The sequence below is a fragment of the Schistocerca gregaria genome, chromosome 2 (genome assembly GCF_023897955.1).
Source record: "Schistocerca gregaria isolate iqSchGreg1 chromosome 2, iqSchGreg1.2, whole genome shotgun sequence".
NCBI lineage: Eukaryota > Metazoa > Arthropoda > Insecta > Orthoptera > Acrididae > Schistocerca > Schistocerca gregaria.
In genome coordinates, this window is record NC_064921.1 from 802,052,910 (window position 1) to 802,071,465 (window position 18,556).

An 18,556-nucleotide genomic window follows, 5' to 3' on the forward strand; every position below is an offset into this window, starting at 1 on the left:
CCGGCGTTTTGCTGATGTCGGTTTAAGAAATGCACTAAGAACCTTAATCTGGATGAAAGAACGGGTATTGAACCTGCCTCCTTCCCAATGTGGGTAATAACAGAGAAACTCGAGTTCAGATACAGAAGAAACGAAGACCCCTTCGAACGAAAATGTAAGACAATGGTGCGAGAAGGTGTTCGTCCTAGGGCTGCGCTGGACAGACAACGGCTGGCACAGCAAACGAATTCTCGATAATGTTTACAATAGACAAGCGTGACAGCTCATCCATTTATCACATGCACCTCAGTGTATAGCATATTTTTGTTTTTTGTAACAAATCTACAATAGCCTCTTACATAAAAGTATGTCAAAATTTTTTTGCTAACTCCACATCCATGAGGGCCATTTCACTTGGGATTTGTAGAAGGAACATTTAAAGGCCTCCTATTTTAAAATATCAATTACGTGTTTTCTTGCTTTCTGGTATGTTCTGCATCAGTGAGGACCTCCTCGCTATGAATATATGGTGCAAAAAGTACATCACATCACGTGGAATAAAAACACAGATGGCTATAGCAGAAGACATGACACAAAACAAAACATCTAGAAATTTGGTACAAAATTTCAAGAGCTTCCAGGAAAAGAAAACTAAAATGACTACTCTCCGGGTTAAAGGGGGGTGAAAATAAACGAAAGAAGAAGAAAGTAGAGAACAGATGAAATATACCTGATATACATGCTTACGTTGTCAAACTATAAATAAAAAAATACGGTTCTGACACGTAGCTGATTGTAAACTGTGATATAAGATAGTGTTAGATTATCTTTGATTCACAGTGATAGCACATGTTTCCAGTTTTGCTTTGTTTATTTTTAACGTTCCTGTGGCGTTTGTGTTTCTATATCCATACGTAGCATGATGGTTGTCGTTTCCCGTACGCAGGACGAAGGTAACAAATATTTAGTTCTAGTTAGTATTTAACAATCGCAGTTTATCATAAACATATTTTGACGAGCAGTTGCAGGAAAATCACGGTATAGTATCTATCGGACAGCAGGATCAAATAAATGTGGAACGCTACTAGCGAGTGCCACGTATTTTATCGTCAGTCCTACTTGTGACGTAGGAAATTTTAGTATTATGTTAAAGACAATGAGTTGAATCTCTGTTTACTTGATTTATCAAATAGGAGCAAATAATGAAAGTTTCGCTTGACTACTATTTCACAATGTAAAACAGTACAGCGCAGAACTGAAACGTGTACGTTGTATTTTCACTGTGCTGTGTAGGCAAAGAAATCCAACGGGCAACAGTGCGTCGTAATATGAATAAGAACCCGTCTATATATAAATTAAACTTAGAAAATTTGTGGTATACGCAATACCATTGCAGTTTGAAAGCAAGTACAATATTGTCCGCTACTACTACTATGGGCTGGTTGGCTCATGTTGGCGTGCGGCGCCGTGGCTTAGTTGGTTAAAGCGCCTGTCTAGTAAACAGGAGATCGAGGGTTCGAATCCCTCCGGTGCCTAACCGAAATTTTTATGTAGTTTGTAAAACATATTGAAGTTCGTACATTCTAAATAGATAGAAATATTACCAGAATCTGCTAACTACATGCTTCAAAAGTAGAACCAACTTCATTAACGTGAAGTGAAATACTGTGTCTTTGTACGTTCGTATTAGTAGTATTACATGCGTACATAGCGACCATTGAATTAGACGAAACCCTCTGATGCCTAGCCGAAATTTTTATGTAGTTTGTAAAGCATATTGAAAGTTGTACTTTCAAAACAGATGAAAATATGGGCAGAATCAGCTAATTACGTGCTTCAAGTCTACAAGCAACTGTCGTCACGTAAAGTGGTTTTGGTGTTTAAGGTGGTAATACTGAGTCTTTGTACGTTCGTAACGTTAGTATTACATGCATATATGCTTCAAACGTACAAGTAACTTTGGTAACGTAACGTGCTTTCGCGGCTTTAACGTGGAAATATTCAGTCTTTGCGCGTTCATACCAGTAGTATTACATGCATATATAGCAACCATTGAATTAGTAATAGATGATGCTCTTTTTCACCTTCCTGTGTAATTTGTAACTTGCAAGTTCTTTTACTCGTATCAGTTTTTCTAGACAGGCTTTCTAATCACAAATTTTACCACATATCCTTACAAGTGATCCTGGAGTATCCTGTAGCATTAAACACAACGGCCGAGAAAGAAAGATGCGAAAAATGTGTTTTTTTAAACGTAGATTTACTGAAAACTACAAAATTTCTTTCTTGTTTGACCGGATAAGGTGTGAAAAAACATAGTAATTCTACCTCGTCGTTGAGCACGACATCAGAAGAACTGCTGTTCAGATCGTTAATTAGAAACAGCAGCCAGTCGCCTCTTACTTCTTACGATGGTTGCAACATCCGCAGTAAATCAGTGTGATATCTTTAGGGATGTGTAATTTTTAGCGGATAGTGTTGCTACGAGAATATTTTTGACGTTACTTTGTATCTGTTATTTACTCTACGTCACATATTTATCGAACTGTTCTAGGGAAACTGCATCTTCTAAAAGATATTCTAAATTTTTTCCCGCTGTTATTACGGACAGCTAAGGAGCACGCTCCAAAACCAATTCCTTCTCATTTGCTTATTCTTTTCCGGCCATATTTCTTCATCTTCTCACCTTGTCTCTCTTTTATTTCCGCTTACTGCTCCAGACCTGTTTCCTTACCTCTTGTATCCTGGGATCCTTCGGGCAATATTTCTTTCTATTGCTTGTAGGTCTTTTACGAGGTATGTGGGAAAAGTAATGAGACTGCCAATACTGCGAGCGATCTGGCAACGTCGCGTTGTTCTACTTGTGCAGATCAGTATTTCACCCCTTCCAGATGCTCAGTCCTATTTTCAGGTCCGTACAGCTACAGAAGAATGCTGAAGATTAGATGGGTAGATCACATAACTAATGAGGAGGTGTTGAATAGAATTGGGGAGAAGAGGAGTTTGTGGCACAACTTGACAAAAAGAAGGCATCGGTTGGTAGGACATGTTTTGAGGCATGAAGGGATCAGAAATTTAGCATTGGAGGGCAGCGTGGAGGGTAAAAATCGTAGAGGGCGACCAAGACATGAATACACTAAGCAGATTCGGAAGGACGTAGGTTGAAGTAAGTACTGGGAGATGAAGAAGCTTGTACAGGATAGAGTAGCATGGAGAGCTGCATCAAACCAGTCTCAGGACTGAACACGACAACAACAACAACAGCCGTCACGTGTATTCTGAGAGCGCTATCAGTGAACTTCTTTGTTGTGTGTTCCGAAAATGGAACAGCGGAATTTAGAGAAACATTATGTCACCAAGTTTTGTGTTAAAACTGGGGACCCCGCGAATGTTATCTTTGAAAAGTTGAAGCAGGCCTATGGGGAACAATCCTTATCAAGATCGTAAGTTTCACGTTGTCACAAATTGTTTTTGGAAGGCCTAGCACACGTTGAAGATAACCTCACTCAGACGGTTCTTCAAAAACTGACGAAAACGTGAAACGTATGCGTGCTCTTGTGATATCAGATCGCCGTTTAACAATAAGGATGATGGGTGACCTGTTAAACACTTTCACTGTAAATCAAATGCTGACCGCAGTTTTGCAGATGCGAATGGTCTGTGTCAAAATGGCGCCGAAAAATCTTACAACCGATCAGAAGCACAATCGGAGAAACGTATGCGTTGATCTTATTGGCAGGGATGCCAAAGACCACGAATGGTTTAGTCGTGTGATCACAGGTGATGTATCGTGGATTTTTTAGTACGATCCTGAGACAAAGCGGCAAAGTGAGGAATCGATACAGAGATATCTCCTCGGCCGAAGAAAGCTCGAGTGAGTAAATCAAACATCAACAGAATGCTGAATTGCTTTTTTGACATTAGGGATATCATGCATAAAGAATTTGTTCTTCCAGGTCAAATTGTCATTCAACTGTTTTACAAAGATGTATTTGAAAGGCTCAGGAAAATGGTGCATCGAAAGGAACTGGACAATGCAGACAAATGGATGCAGCATCATGACCAAGCCCCATGTCACACTGCCACTTCCATCACGGAATTTTTTACATCAAAAGGCATACATCTTATTCCACAGCTTGTATATTCATCTGATCCAAGTCCTTGTGGATTTTTCCTTTCCTCAAAATTGAACAATGTCTTAAAAGGACGTTATTTTGGGGCTCTGGAGAACATTCATACAAAAGTGATAGACATGTTAAAGGCCCTACCAGCTGAAGCCTTTCAGCGCTGCTTCCAAGACTAAGAACAAAGACTCCGCCGGTGTATAGGTGCCGGAGGTAACTATTTCGAAGCGGAGAATGCTGTTGTCCGAACGAAATAAAACCTTTGGTAGATAGAAATGTTCATTAGTTTTCCTCCACACCTCGTATATTGAGCGGGACCGTACCGAGGGCGTAGCAGTATTTACACGCCCCGCCAAGAGCGCTGTCGCCCCGTGTATGGAGAAGGGAGGGGGGGGGGGGGGGAGCGCCAAAACTGATTTTAAAAAATAGGAAAGAAAAAAAAAACGGCTTAAGTGTTGACTGAGTCGTAAAATTAACCCAACTGTTCGTCGTTGTGCCTGTAGACAAGTATACAGTGTTCGTCTTAAAATACCTCGCGCAAACAAACATATGTTCTGTCCTGGTCATCGGCTGCATTGTTCCAGCATCTGATGTCGGAAGACCAGCAGAAGTAGGCCTTACCTATGTATGAGATATTTTTGTTATTCCATCGCGAATGACACTTCGACTCATGTTAAAGTGTCGAAATATTTAATTACTGTGCTAAAGTTTAATCTACGTAGTTTTTGTATCAAATATCACCGGACATTCGTTTTCACTGTGCCTGTCAATCCTCCCCACATGAATGTGTCGTTCGTATGCACATCTGCAATTACAGAAAAATAGCCCCTCGATGGGCCTCTGCTTCTACGAACCATCTAGTTGTTAATGTTTTGTCCCAGAAATTAAGATCTGTTCTGTTATCCTGTTGTTGCCCTAGTTATAGTGTGCTTATATTTCTGCACTACAGCAATTATTATTTCTTATAACGTTGTGTAATAAATGTAACTTACTTTTATTGTAATGAATATGTAGAGCCCTTGTTTATGTGTAAGAGGTGGCTTGATGACACTAATTTTCCCGTGTTCATTAAATAAATACATGCTTCGACCTGTGAGTGTTTCCTAATTGACCAGAGACTTAATAAGAAGGTAGCATTTTTTCTACGCTAAACGTATTACGATTTATTCTTTTGGTTACTGTTAGCGACATATAATTTATTAATTTGTTCTTGTGTAGTAAGTGTACTACAATTTAGAAAGCGTTATAGAAGTTTTCTTTTCTTTTTTTACAAAACATTATCACTGGTACTTGGTGTTTATTACTAACTTTTATATATTTTGATGTCGAAGAGTTGCTGACAACAGAAAATGCGGTGTTCCTAAAAGCCGAAATATCGTGGAGGGTGAAAGTGCATCTAAGTTTTCTCGATTACAATCTCTGCTAGGAACAATGGAAAAACAAGCAGAAAAGAGTAATAAACGCTATCCACCACTGATGATGCTTTGTCAACAAAAGTAAAATTCATCTGGTGTAACATTCTCTTAAAATGCGCAACATGCCTAAGACAGAAAAAAAGATATCACAATTTCATGATTTGTTTGTGTATAGATGTTGACGTGCCAATAGAGTTGATAGTGGTAATGACCTTTCACATCTGGAGTTGTCTATTACATTCGTAGCAATTGCTGTTAGAGAAACTGCTACTCTGTCAAGATATGTGTGCTTATTACGAACCACCAAGACAAGTTAAACGAATATGCATAGGTCACTTCCTTATTTGTGAAATCTGAATGACATTAAGCATCCTCCACACGCACAGACCATCGTCAAGGAAAAGTACTCAGGTTGGGCCTTGACGACTTCCTCAACCGGAACCTTGGCCACAGGCGGCGCGGGATATCCTCGCGATTTCCTTCAACCTGAGAGTCGTGGTGGAGACCACGTCTTGTGAAGATATTGCAACCGCTGTCGACAGCATGTCAGTTGAGCGAGTTAAAGCTCATGTGAATTTTCACAGGAGAAGTTTAAAAAAGTGAGTGAGCGAGTGAGTCAACGTGTGTGTGTGTGTGTGTGTGTGTGCACGCGCGCGGTCTCGTGTGTGTGTGTGTGTGTGTGTGTGTGTGTGTGTGTGTGTGTGTGTGTGTGATAAGGACCCTGCTGCACACCACGTATCTCCACATACCATAGGTCAGTTGTTGCTTATGCTTTAGCGACTTAACAACGACATATTTTACGTTTACGTCAGCCAATGTCATGACGACAAATCAGTATAACGTAAAAAAAACTTGATAAGTGTTGTTAGATTTAACTGACAAATGTAAATATGTAATGTACTAAATACAGTCTTGAACAGAAAATCGTTCGAATGGCTCTAAGCACTATAAGACTTAACATCTGAGGTCCCATAGACTTAGAACTACTTAAACTAAGCTAACCTAAGGACATCACACACATCCATGCCCGAGGCAGGATTCGAGCCTGCGACCGTAGCAGCAGCGCGGTTCCGGACTGAAGCGCCTAGAACCGCTCGGCCACAGCGGCCGGCAGTCTTAAACAGAATTAGCAAGAGTGTCTCTTTGAAACGCTCGTCTTTTAACAGAGAGAATGGCGATAGCTGTTTCACCCATAAGCTTACAATAATAATAAAAAAAAAACCACGTACAGAACCTTAATCATTAAAGCCAGAGGTTTCTTCCATAGTTATTGAAGTACGAGACAGAGACTGTTTCTCGTATCTAGTGAAGGTATTTCAGGGGAGGATCAGTCGCTTACAGTTCTGAGGGGGAAAAGCATCGAAAAGCGAGTATAAAAAAAAGTAAGGTCCTGTAATTAACTATAAGGAAGAAGGCTGATTTTCATGCACTGGGAGAGAAAATAAAGGAAATAACCGCAAACGCATACAAAAAAGTCGGTGCATTAGAAAAAAAAAATACTGATGATGTGGATCTTCTTGAGGAACAGTTCCGGGACCGGTTCTAGGCGCTTCAGTCTGGAACCGCGCGACCGCTACGGCCGAAGGTTCGAATCCTGCCTCGGGCATGAATGTGTGAGATGTCCTTAGGTTAGTTAGGTTTAAGTAGTTCTAAGTTCTAGGGGACTGATGACCTCAGATGTTAAGTCCCATAGTACTCAGAGCCATTTGAACCATTTTTTGAACAGGTCTGGAAATCAGTAATTAAAACTTCCGGGCTAAGAGGCCGTGGTCCAATAGTAGAAATACTTCTCCCTGACGTTTCGTTGCCAGCTGCGGGCAACATCATCTGAGGTGAGTCTACGACTGGCTGCTAGGCCGTGGAGGTCCTGTTTTCTATAGAGCGTGTAGAGGGCGCCACCACTCGTCACGTGCTGTCAACAGTAAAACTATCTCTGGCTGGCGTCATTACTCTCGATCGAAGGTAATCGATTGTCACATCTATGGTACAAAGTCGATCGCCATATCTTATCTAACTTCAAGCCTTCTTCTTTCCTGTTAAAATTACTGTGGTGTTTAAAAATCTCTACAGCCTCTCTATACATACGTGCATAATAATGCGATGTCTTAGCTGGCACGCTCGTCTCACTATATTTTATTTCGTAGTCACCCGTTTCAAAAACATGTTCCGCTACAGCCGATTTGTCCGTGTGTCCCAGTCGACAGCAAGCACTGCAGTCAGCCAGAAAAAGGCCCTTGAAGTGGTATCGGCATTTGCACGACACTTTTGCCATATGGAATCACGGTGAAGAAGAACTGAACCGTTTTTTTGAAGTATTTGAATAGCATCAATTCAAAAATACAATTCACTATGGAGACAGAAAGTAATGGACAAATTAATTTTTTGGACGTCTCAGTAATTAAACGAGCAGATGGGACTCTGGGTCACAAAGTCTACAGAAAAGAGACGCATACCGATCGTTATCTTCATAAGGATTCAAACCATCATCCCAGGCAGAAGAGAGGTATTATCAAGATATTGGTGGACAGGGCTAATAAAATTTGTGAGCCAGCTTATTTGCAAGAGGAACTAAATCACTTGAAACCGCTTCGCAGAAAAAGGGTACACTGGAAATGAGACAGATCGAACACTCCATCCCAGAAGAAAAATGTCCAAAAACGTGCAACAACAACAACCATCGGTGGGGAAAGTTTTTCTCCCATTCATCCACAATATTACGGACCGTATCGGCAAAGTGCTGGCCAAATTCAGAGTTGAAACAATCTTCAGACCCACCAAGAAGATTAGTGAATGCTTAAGATCGGCGAAAGATGCACGACGCCCTTTAGCTACTCCTGGCGTGTGTAAGATTCCGTGTAGTTGTGGGAAGGTTTACATTGGATCCACAAAAAGAAGTATCAATACTAGCCTAAATGAACATAAAAGGAACTGTCGACTGGGACACACGGACAAATCGGCTGTAGCGGAACATGTTTTTGAAACGGGTGACTACGAAATAAAATATAGTGAGACGAGCGTGCTAGCAAAGACATCGCATTATTATGCACGTATGTATAGAGAGGCTGTAGAGATTTTTAAACACCACAGTAATTTTAACAGGAAAGAAGAAGGCTTGAAGTTAGATAAGATATGGCGATCGACTTTGTACCATAGATGTGACAATCGATTACCTTCGATCGAGAGTAATGACGCCAGCCAGAGATAGTTTTACTGTTGACAGCACGTGACGAGTGGTGGCGCCCTCTACGCGCTCTATATAAACAGGACCTCCAAGGCCTAGCAGCCAGTCGTAGACTCACCTTAGATGATGTTGCCCGCAGCTGGCAACGAAACGTCGGGGAGAAGTATTTCTACTATTGGACGACGGCCTCTTAGCCCGGAAGTTTTAATTACTGAAAACGCCGGCCGTGAAAGCCTACACGCTATAATTAGTTCTGGAAATGTTGAGCTTCCGGAGTAGATATAAGCTCCGGCAAAAGTAAAATACTAAATCTCAAACAGTTAGAGCTTTATGTTCACTGCTCAGCAACCGAGAATGATACTAAAGAAACTGGAGAGACGTGCTAATAAACATCCGAGGAGCGTTAACTGAAAGCAAATATCGTGAAACAGATCATATTCAGAGAAGGCGAATGATCAATTTCTGTATTATGTGCAAAGCGTATTAAATTGGCCTATAATTAACCAAACAGTAAAGAATGTAGTTAGCATGGACAGCAGATTTTTGTGGCAAAGACAAATGGTTATGGGATAAATTTGGAGAGGATATGGAGGCCCACAGGAACGGGAAACAACTCTTGGATTTCTGTGCCAGTATGGGCTTAGTAATCACAAACTCCTTTTTTAAACATAAGAACATTCACCGGTATACTTGGGAAGGCAGGGGAACCAGATCTGTCATTGACTGTATAATAACAGCTCAGGAATTCAGGAAGGCTGAGGGACACACGTGTATTCAGGGCATTCTTTGATGACACTGATCATTATTTAATCTGCAGTGCAATTGGCATTGTGAGGCGAAAAGTGCAGGAGGTCATGTCCATATGTCATGTCCATATGGAGAAACTTCAGGATAAGGAAATCAGGCACAAGTACATAACAGCGACCTCAGAAAGGTACCAGTCAGTTGAATGTAGTCAATTACAGTCATTGGGAAAGGAATGGACAAGGTACAGGGACACAGTACTAGAAGTGGCTAAAGAATGTCTTGGAACAGTAGTGTGTAAAGGTAGGATGAAGCAAACAACTTGGTGGAATGACACAGTCAAGGCAGCCTGTAAAAGGAAAAAGAAGGCGCATCAAAAATGGCTACATACTAGAACTCAGGTAGACAGAGAGTTATGTTGAAGAAAGAAACAAAGCCAAACAGATAAGTGCAGCATCCAAGAAGAAATCTTGGGAAGACTTTGGAAACAGGTTGGAGACTATGGGTCAAGCTGCTGGAAAACCATTCTGGAGTGTAATTAGCAGTCTTCGAAAGGGAGGTAAGAAGGAAATGACAAGTATTTTGCACAGGTCAGGAAAACTGCTGGTGAATTCTGTGGATGCCTTAGGCAGATGGAGGGAATATTTTGAAGAGTTGCTCAATGTAGGTGAAAGTACGATCAGTTATGTTTCAGATTTCGAGGTAGAATGGGATAGGAATGGTGATGGAAATAGGATCACATTTCAGGAAGTGAATAAAATGGTCAATAGATTGCAGTGCAATAAAGCAGCTGTGGTAGATGAAATTAAGTCGGAACTCATCAAATACAGTGGAATGTCAGGTCTTAAATGGCTACACAGGATAATTGAAATGGCCTGGGAGTCGGGACAGGTTCCATCAGACTGGACAAAAGCAGTAATTACACCAATCTTTAAACATGGAAACAGAAAGGATTGTAACAACTACAGAGGTATCTATTTAATCAGCGTTGTGGGTAAAATATTCTCAGGTCTGGACAAAAGCAGTAATCACACCAATCTTTAAACATGGAAACAGAAAGGATTGTAACAACTACAGAGGTATCTCTTTAATCAGCGTTGTGGGTAAAATATTCTCAGGTATTGTTGAAAGGAAAGTGCGAGTATTAGTTGAGGACCAATTGGATGAAAATCAGTGTGGGTTTAGGCCTCTTAGAGGTTGTCAGGACCAGATCTTTAGCTTTCGACAAATAATGGAGAAGTGTTATGAGTGGAACAGAGAACTGTATCTATGCTTTATAGATCTAGAAAAGGCATATGACCGGGTTCCTAGGAGGAAGTTATTGTCTGTTCTACGAGATTATGGAATAGGAGGCAAACTTTTGCAAGCAATTGAAGGTCTTTACATGGATAGTCAGGCTGCAGTTAGAATTGAGGGTAAATTGAGTTCATGGTTCAGAGTAGTTTCAGGGGTAAGACAAGGCTGCAACCTGTCTCCACTGTTGTTCATATTATTTATGGATCATATGTTGAAAACAATAGACTGGCTGGGTGAGATCAAGATATGTGAACACAAAATAAGCAGTCTTGCATACGCGGATGACTTAGTTGTGATGGCAGACTCGATTGAAAGTTTGCAAAGTAATATTTCAGAGCTAGATCAGAAATGTAAGGACTATGGTATGAAGATTAGCATCTGCAAAACGAAAGTAATATCAGTGGGAAAGAGATATAAACGGATCGAGTGCCTGTCAATCTATCTGCAAACGCCGCTCACCGTTGATGAGCCTCCACCAGCTTGAACAGTCCTCTGCTGACATGCAGGGTTCATGGGTTCATGAGGTTAGCCCCATATCCAAACACACCCATCCGCTCAATACAATTTGAAACGAGACTCGTCCGACTAGGGAACATGTTTCTAGCCATCGACAGTCCAGTATCAATATTAACGGACGTAAAGCTTTGTGTCGTGCAGTCATCAAGGGTACACGAGAATCGATGACGTTTCATTGAATGGTTCGCACACTGACAGTTCTTTATGGCCCAGCACTGAAATTTGCAGTAATTTTGCGGAAGGGTTGCATTTCCATCACGTTGAACGATTCTCTTTCAGTCGTCGTTGATCCCGTTCTTGCAGCATCTTTTCCCAGCCGTAGCCATGTTGGAGAGTTGATGTTTTATCGGATTCCTGGTATTCACGGTATACTCGTGAAATAGTCGTACGGTAAAATCGCTACTTCATCGCTACCTCGGAGACACGGTGTCCCATAACCTGTGCACCGACTATGACACCACGTTCAGACTCACTTAAATCGTGATAAATTGCCATATTAGCAGCAGTAACAGACCTAACAACTGCATCATACAATGGTTGTCTTAAATAGGCGTTGCCGACCGCAGCGCCGTATTCTCCCTGTTTACATATCTTGAAACGTCCCCGTAGAAAAATTACACAAGACTGTGCTTAAACTGACACACAATATTTTTTTTTTTTTAGCGCAACGCAATCTGACTTTCAGTAATCCCTACAAGAGTATGGCCCTGACTAACTTTAACCTATACGTTTCACAAATCACTTACCTCACAAAAATCTTCGTTACTCAAGCTACTGCAATACAGCGAGCGCCACTACTGCTAGCTAAATAAAAGATTCAAACTACGGAAGGCACTAACTACTGATAGGCATAGTTAGCGAATGAAAGATTTTAATAGAGAACAAACAATGTATTTACCTTAATAGTCATAATATATATAGCAGTTCATGACATCCAGTCTTACAAATTTCAAAACTCCGCCATCTCTCTCCCCACGTCCACCACCACTGCTGGCGGCTCATTTCCAACTGCGCAACGCTACGCGCTATTAGCATCCAGCTGCCGCTGTCCAACACTACAATGGCAGACAACAATGCAAACCAGCCACAGACTGCACACGGCACAGCCAGTGATTTTCATACAGAGCGCTACGTGGCGGCGGCGTTACCAATAAAGAAACGTAAACAGCCTACTTAAATAGCCCCCATGCTCCCCACAAAAAATTTTACAAATTGTTATGGGCAATGGCCAATACAGATTTGAAAATTTTTTTCATAATTACAATAACAAAGAAATGAAATGCACACACTTATCGATACAATGTTGGTCAAAAGCTAAAATTTTTGCACAGTCCATAAAGGCAGTCCTGATCGTTCATCACAGTAAAATTGCAGTTTTTTTCTCAAAGTCTGAGTAGTAAAAGAAAATGCACACAGAAGTAGTGGATTTCCATGCAGTCTTGAAGAAGTAGTGTTGTCCTTCCAACGGAAAGACAGTGCTGACTCTTGACATGCTGACAGGTAATGGGCCACGACAGAGCAAACCCACAGCAGAGTGAGTCGAAGTTTTGAAGAATATTGGTAGGTAGGTCGTCACAGAGTAGACCCACTGTAGTCCTAGTAGAGATTATGGTATTGGTGGGCCACCAGAGTTACAGACCTACTGCAGTCCTTGTAGAGATGGCTAGCAGCCAAGTGTTGCGACTGTGCAGGTGCACAATCACCATCGAAGAGTCTTGTGGACAATATTGTAGTCTACAGAACGCTACGTGGCGGCGTCGTTACCAATAAAAAAACCTAAACAGCCTACTTGCAATCTCTGCATTTGAATACGCAGGTATGCCTATAGCAGTTTCTTTGGCGCTTCAGTGTATAATAGCGCGACCTGAGGGCTTGGCTAGACCTGTTGAACCTTGAATTTCTCGCGGTGTTTCCATTTTTTTTTTTTTTTACCAAGGCTGGTTATTATTAAACTTTAGCAACTTAAGAGGCCCACCACGAAACACGACTGATCGTAGGACAATGAAACTTTGTGGAAACGTTTACAAGAGAAGATAAATAACGAATAAATCATTGAAAGAAACACATTAAAATTTCCATATCAGAGGGTAACATTTGTTAACTGCATACGACGTTTAGTTTCCACGTCTACTGAATGTCTGAGTCACGTGCAAAAGATGGTGGGCAGTGTGAAGTCTGTACTGATATCATTTCCAGTTGTTCGCAGCACTTTTCGAACGCTGGTAAGAGAACACATATTCCCGCTATGTGGGAGGGTTTGTTTGAGTCTACCATTAATTTTAAATCAAACGTGAGCATTTTTACTCCCACCGTATCATTTGTGATGTGTATTGTCTCGGAATAGTTGATACGCTATCTTTACTTCAGAATTAATTTTGTGGTAGGTATCACAGATCCTCGCGAAGAACAGCAGCACTGTCGCTGTTATTTTGATGAAACAGTTTTAATAGTAAAGCTCTGTTCACCTTGTGTAGGTTCATATTGACTGTGTAGAACTACCAGCTGCTCCATATGTTTAAGTCCTACGTCGCTGTGCTACTACCGGCGCCTAACGGCAAGTCATGGCAGTGAAGTTACTACCAACGCAAATTCTGCAGCGTACAGTCTGAACGTTATTTTTGTAAAGTTGGGTACCCATACGGCAACTAGTCTTCCGTCTTCACCGGCTCAAGTATCGAAAGTTTAATTACACTGAAGCGCCAAAGAAACTGGTACAGCCATGCGTAGCCAAATACAGAGACACGTAAACAGGCAGAATACGGAGCTGCGGTCGGTAACATCTATATAAGACGACAAGTGTCTGGTGCAGTTGTTGCACCAGTTACGGCTGCTATAACGGCAGGTTATCAAGGTTTAAGTGAGTTTGAACGTGGTGTTATAGTCGGCGCACGAGCGATGGGACACAGCATCTCCGTGGTAGCGATGAAGCGGCGATATTTCCGTACGAACATTTCACGAGTGTACCGTGGATGACAGGAATCCCGTAAAACATCAAAATTCCGACATCGCTGCAGCCAGAAAAAGATCCTACAAGAACGGGACCAACGACGACTGAAGAGAATGGTTTCAACGCGACAGAAGTGCAACTCTGCCGTAAATTGCTGCAGATTTCACTGCTGGGCCATCAACAAGTGTCAGAGTGCGAACCATTCAACGGAATATCATCGATATGGGTTTCGGGGCCAAAGGTCCACTCGTGAACCATTGGTGACTGCACGGCTCAAAGCCTTACGCCGCGCCTGCGCCCGTCAGCACCGACATTGGACTGTTGATGACTGGAAACATGTTGCCTGGTCGGAGGAGTCTCGTTTCAAATTGTACCGAGAAAATTGACGTGTACGGGTATACAGATAACCTCATGAATCCATGGACCCTGCATGTCAACAGGGGAATGTTCAAGCTGGTGGAGGCTCTGTAATGGTGTGGGGCGTGTGCGGCTGGAATGATATGGGACCCCTGATACGTCTAGATACGACACTGAGAGGTAATACATATGTAAACATCGTGTCTGATCACCTGCATCCATTCATGCCCATTGTGCATTCCGACGTACTTGGTCAATTACAGCAGGCCAGTGCGACACCCCACACGTTTAGAATTGCTACAGAGTGGCTCCAGAAACAATCTTCTGAGTTTAAACACTTCCGCTGGGCACCAAACTCTCCTGACATGAACATTATGAAGCATATAGGGGATGTCTTGCAAGGTGCTGTTTAGAAGAGATCGCAACCCCGTCGTTCTTTTATGGATTTATAGATAGTCCTGCAGAATTCGTGGTGTCAGTTCCTTCCAGCACTACTTCACACACTAGTCAAGTGCATTGCTGCACTTCTGCGTGTTCGCGGGGGCCATACACGATATTGGGCAGGTGTACCAGTTTCTTCAGCTCTTCAGTGTATAACCACCCTGTACTTCGCCTTCAGAACAGCGGAAGTTCTGCGGGACAAGAGAGTTGTAGGGACAGCTTACGTAACCGACCGAGAAATCAAATACCGCTTCCAGCGGTCGTCCAAAGGTGGGGAAGCTACCCACTGACAATATCACTTGAGAACCAAGTTCCCTGAGAAGATAAACCTGTATAAAAAACTTCCGGTGTTCCTGCTGCGTTAAATTAAGATAAATGTTCGAGGTGGCCACTCCTACCCCCACTGTCATCATCAGCAACAACTGACTATCGTCATGCATGACAGATGCTGAGTCGACAGTTGCTATGCTACGTAGCGCTCTTCGCAACGTAAATATCTTAGTGAGTTTGTCCATAGTTCTGAACGGTTGGAGTCCACTTCCATGCACCGCCAATATTTCAGCCACGGTCCCGATAAAAATTATTGTTGAACATTTCGATCCATTCAAATCTTTTAAAAAGAATACATTTTCCTGTTTCGCTTTATTCAGAATGCCTTTCGCTAGTTGTAAGCACAGCTGCGTTTGTTTTCAGCCTTTTACAGCAACGTCAAAGGAATTTAAAGTTCACCAATCAGTTGCAAAATGAGCAACGAATGCAAAATCAGCGATATTTTTGTGGAATCCACAACTTCCGGCGACAGTTCACATGGCGTATTACCCTGTGCAGTGTGAGTACACGTAGGAAAAGTAGTGACTCGTTAAATTAATCAAAATAAACCGGACTAAATTAAAATGCAAAACTTTGGGAACCGCTGCTTTACAGTTAGTGTATTGTATTTACGCTTATAAAACAATTAAACTACCAAGGGAACGGTCCAATCCGACGTGTCAAAACCTACCCCCAAATTTTTCGCACAGGAAGCATGCACCGAAATAAATCCCATGACAAAATTTTAGCTGCTACGTGCACTGCAAGTTTTTTTTTTGGTGTAAGCTACTCATTTTTGCCGCGCGTAGAACGGCTTATAACTGCGGTTTGTACAGCCGTTCCTGCCCGCCTAAGCGCTCGAATCGGAGGATAAGCAGATGTAACCGTGACAAGAGGATGTAGCACAGCGTAGCGCGAAGTGCAAAGTCCTCACATTTGAATTTTGAGCACTTAAATCATACTAAAAGTGTCTCACTTCATTAATTTTTTGTAGTACATATCAACAGCAAGTCCGTTGCTAACGTAATTTCTACGCAAGTGAAAATCAAGGCAGTGTATGCTGTTACATTACAGACGATCTCCGCGTATCGGCACTTTAATCTGTTGACATTAAATATTTTATAACAATTCTTGCATCACAGTTCTTATGATACTAATCTGTATTTTGATACCAATGAACCTGTTCCTTCTTTATTTTCTGTAGTCATCACAGAAATGCGGTCTATTTGATGACGAAGCAAACACTTTCCCTATACCAGGCACACCTGATAAATGACAAATTAAAGCATTCATGAACTTCAAAGTAATTCCTAACTTCATTCAGACAGAAGTGAAATGGAGTAAGAAACGGTCGTGGCCTTTTTTCTGCATATTGTGCTGCGTACCTTGCACACTCCATCAAATTCGTAAAATGTGGTGATGCAAGGTGACAGTGCAGAAATGACTAGTTTAACAATACTGTTCCGCTGATAAAACCTGAAATGATAGAGAGCTATCGGAAATTATACTGTCAGGTAATTATCCGAAATATGCTTCACGCTGTTGAAAAATTTTTTATCGAGAGACTGAATCATGCTATTACTTCCGGGTGGAATCCGAATTACATCAACAGTTTTTTTGTCGTCCTTCCAAAAGAACAGGTGTCATTATGTTCAGACCTAGAGTCCAATAAACTATTTTCTACAAATGGTAAGAAGACATTTCGTATGTAACCCTGAAAAATATTCTCTTCCATCTTTCCAGATTATACTACGTCGATTGCAAGACTTTGGGAAGTAAACAATACTTTTTTAATTTTTGGTCTCAATTTGCCTTGATGGTCCTGAACATAGAGATAAAAGTTGGCAAAACAGGAATCCACTGAGACTTACCACTGGTATTGTTGTATGCGCTTGTGTATTAACATTCACCGAATGCGCGAGCGACTCTATCTTTTTTGCGCTCGAAAGATAAAGTTAGTTTGCACGAAATCTGACTGGCTTTATACGCAGGTTTTTGGTGATAAAAAGACCCCTTTTCCTTCATGTCAGCTACGAATTGTCCTATAGTGTTACCTATTAATGATAACTCCTCTACATGTTTACGTGAGATAAACTTCATTATTTTGCGACTTTCTTGTTTGTATAATTTCCTAACTCTGTGTCACCAGGATGCAAAAGCCTAGAAATCACTAACTTTCATGTCAAAATGGTTCAAATGGCTCTGAGCACTATGAGACTTAACATCTGAGTTCATCAGTCCCCTAGAGCTTTGAAATAGTTAAACATAACTAATCTAAGGACATCACACACGTCCATGCCCGAGGCAGGATTCGAACCTGTGACCGTAGCGGTCGCGCGGTTCCAGACTGAAGCGCCTAGAACCGCAGGGCCACACCGACCGGCCAACTATCATCTCAATTCCACTTCGAAGTGCCCAGTCTCGCAGATGTCACTCGGTAATGGTGCACTGATTCTTATGAGCCGTTCTAAATCTTTCGAATAGCTTTTCTTTCACACTTGCGAATCTCATTTTGCTGCATATTTCATCTTTCTTGTAAATGTGTTTTTCATTTGTACAATTCATGTGCACATTCTACGAAACGAAATTGGCTTTGCACACTGCTTAACTTTAAGCGTTTTCTCTGTCCTTCGTTTAATCAAAAAATTTACAGCCTTTCTTTTTTCACTGAAACGCTGAAATGTACCCGGAGGTTCAGCACGAGCGTTTCGGAAGCTGCGCGACTTGTCAGTTGTTTGAGGAGTGCTGTGCTGTGGTGAGTGCCTTCTGCATGTGGTGAAACCAAGGTGAAGCCACGTCCAGGCGTTATGGGGTACCTCTCAGTACAGATGTCTGACGTCGTAGGCTGGGCAGGCTGGTAAAACAGGACAGAAGGCGAACTGTGTAGGGACTTACATCAGACTTTAGTGTCGGACAGAGTACAAGGGTGCCTGAACACGCAGTGCCCGAACACTCCTAACGATGGGCCTCCGCAGTCGACGACCCATGCGTGTGCCAGTGTTAACACCACGACATCGCAACGACGACAGAAATGGGCGCGAGACTTTCGGCACTGTACGTTGGCGCAGTGACAGGGTGGTGTGGAATGAATGGCTTGACGAGAAATCAACTGTCTCTTAATAAATTTTTGAATTTAACTTTTGAGTAAAAAGGCTTAAATTCTTCTTTAGGACGAGAAGACCCTATAGAACTTAACATTTTACTTTTGCATAGTTTTTTGTTTGTCTTTCTGTATTTAATGGTGATG

At 41.8% G+C, this 18,556-nt stretch overlaps 1 non-coding gene across 1 annotated transcript; it reads left to right on the forward strand.

Moving 5' to 3' along the window:
* Positions 1–1,440: 1,440 nt before the first annotated feature.
* On the forward strand, positions 1,441–1,514 carry Trnat-agu (transfer RNA threonine (anticodon AGU)). The gene has a single exon. It is a non-coding gene; the product is annotated as a tRNA-Thr (tRNA).
* The last annotated feature ends 17,042 nt before the right edge of the window (positions 1,515–18,556 follow it).